We start from the raw sequence: 2,978 nt of genomic DNA on the forward strand, positions 1-2,978 counted from the left end.
CCCTGCTAATTTTCTCACATCAGTTTCATGGCAACAATATTGCTGTATGTCTAACCATTCTGCAGTCAAATATGAGTATGTGTTCAATTGCGAGAAAGTGAGTACTGCAAATGCTGTAGATCATAGCTGAAAAATGTGTTGCTGGAAAAGCGCAGCAGGTCAGGCAGCATCCAATGAGCAGGAGAATCGATGTTTCGGACATAAGCCCTTCTTCAGGAATGGGGAAGGCGTGCTAAGCAGGCTAAGATAAAAGGGAAAAGAGAGGACCGCCGATGTTGGAGATCAGAGCTTAGAAATGTGTTGCTGTACAAGCGCAGCAGGTCTGGCAGCATCAAAGGAGCAGGGCATAAGCCCTTCTTCAGGAATAAGATAAAAAATAGGGAGGAGGGACATTTGTCAGGGGCGTTAGGAATACGATAGGTGGAAGGAGGTTAAGGTGCGGGTGATAGGCCAGAGAGGGGATGGGGGCTGAGAGGTCGGGGATAGATTTCAGGTCAACAAGGCAGTGCTGAGTCCGAGAGTTGGGACTGAGATAACGTGGGGGGAGGGGAAATGAGGAAGCTGGAAAAATCTGCATTCATCCCTTGTGGTTGAAGTGTTCCTAGGCAGAAGATGAGGCGCTCTTCCTCCAGCTGTCGTGTTGCCATTGTCTGGCGATGGAGGAGGCCAAGGACCTGCATGTCCTTGGCGGGGTGGGAGGGGGAGTTAAAGTGTTCAGCCACGGGGTAGTTGGGTTGGTTGTTGTGGGAGTCCCAAATGTGTACTCTGAAACGTTCCACAAGTAGGCGGCCTGTCTCCCCAATGTAGAGGAGGCCACATCGAGTGCAGCGGTTGCAGGAAATGATGTGCGTGTAAGTGCAGGTGAATTTATGACGGATATGGAAGGATCCTTTGGGCCCTTGGAGGGAATTGAGGAGGGAGGTGTGGGCGCAGTTCTGCATTTCTTGCGTTGCAGGGGAAGATGCTGGGAGTGGGGGTTGGGATGGTGAGAGGTGTGGACCTGACGAGGAAGTTGCAGAGGAAGTGGTCTTTCCTGAATGCTGATAGCGGAGGGTAGGGAAATATATCCTTGGTTGTGGGGTCGGTTTGGAGGTGGCCAACCCTCGGACTCAGCACCGCCTTCTTGACTTGCAATCTTCTTCCCGAGTTCTACGCCCCCACCACCTCTTCGGCATATCACCCTGACCTCAACCTCGTTCCACCTATCGCATTCCCAACGCCCCTCCCCCATGTCCCACCTCCCTACCTTTTAACTTAGCCTGCCTGGGATATCTTCCTCATTCCTGAAGAAGGGCGTATGCCCGAAACGTCGATTCTCCTGCTCCTTGGATACTGCCTGACATGCTGCACTTTTCCAGCAACACATTTTCAACCACGTTTCAATTGCTTCTGCCCATCTTACAGCTCATTAATGTGATACATGAACATCAGTGTCAGTGTCATGCTAGGTATGTAGGCCATGCCTCTGAAAGATTGACATATTTTAAAGAGCAACATGTCCCTTCAGATGTTCATACCAAACAAGGAACTGACTGGACCCAACTAGCCTGAGGTCACAAAACCCAAAACTCAGTGTCCGGTAATAGGCGTATCTGGGCGACATGTTTCATTCTAATTTATTCATGCAATGTGATTGACCCAATATATATTGCTCATTCCCTTTTGCCTTCGAGAAGGTTCTGCAGGGCTGCCACTTTGAACCACCGTAGTCCATGTGCTGTAGGAAGACTTACATTGGCATGATGGAGGCAATTTGCAACTGTGGCACTGAAGGAACAGCAATACGTTTCCGAATCAAGAAAGAGGAAGGCTTGGAATTGAACATAAACATGGTGGTGGTCCTGTGTATTTGCTACCCTGATGCTTTTTCAAGGTGGTGGTTTCAGAGACATTTTCTAAGGAGCTTAAAATGTGTTGCTGGAAAAGTGCAGCATGTCAGGCAGCATCCAAGGAACAGGAGGATCAACGTTTCGGGCATAAACCCTTCTTCTGGAATGAGGAAAGTGTGTCCAGCAGGATAAGATAAAAGGTAGGGAGGAGGGACTTGGGGGAGGGGCGTTGGAAATGCGATAGGTGGAAGGAGGTCAAGCTGAGGGTGATAGGCCAGAGTGGGGTGGGGGCAGAGAGGTCAGGAAGAAGATTGCAGGTTAGGAAGGCGGTGCTGAGTTCGAGGGATTTGACTGAGAAAAGGTGTGGGGAGGGGAAATGAGGAAACTGGAGAAATTTGAGTTCATCCCTTGTGGTTGAAGTGTTCCTAGGCAGAAGATGAGGCGCTCTTCCTCCAACCGTCGTGTTGCTATGGTCTGGCGATGGAGGAGTCCAAGGACCTGCATGTCCTAGGTGGAGTGGGAGGGAGAGTTGAAGTGTTGAGCCACGGGATGGTTGGGTTTGTTGGTCCGGGTGTCCCAGAGGTGTTCTCTGAAAAGTACCCGCAGTAGGCGGCCTGTCTCCCCAATATAGAGGAGGCCACATCGGGTGCAACGGATGCAATAAATGATGTGTGTGGAGGTGCGGGTGAATTTGTGGTGGATATGGAAGTATTCCTTGGGGCCTTGGAGGGAAATAAGGGGGGAGGTGTGGCATTTCTTGCGGTTGCAGGGGAAGGTGCTGGGAGTGGAGGTTGGGTTGGTGGGGGCTGTGGACCTGACGAGGGAGTCACGGAGGGAGTGGTCTTTTTGGAACGCTGATAGGGGACGGGAGGGAAAAGTATCGCTGGTGGTGGGGTCCGTTTGGAGGTGGCGGAAATGACGGTGAATGATAAGCTGTATATGGAGGTTGTTGGGGTGGTAGGTGAGAACCAGTGGGGTTCTGTCCTGGTGGCGGTTGGAGGGGCGGGGCTCAATGGTGGAGAAGCCGCAAGTGGAGGAGATGCGGTGGAGGGCATCGTCGACCACGTCTGGGGGGAGTTTGGTGTCTTTGAAGAAAGAGGCCATTTGGGATGTACAGTATGGGAACTGGTCCCCCGGGAGCAGATGCGG

Source organism: Chiloscyllium punctatum, chromosome 43, assembly GCF_047496795.1.
Source record: "Chiloscyllium punctatum isolate Juve2018m chromosome 43, sChiPun1.3, whole genome shotgun sequence".
Taxonomy (NCBI): Eukaryota; Metazoa; Chordata; class Chondrichthyes; order Orectolobiformes; family Hemiscylliidae; genus Chiloscyllium; species Chiloscyllium punctatum.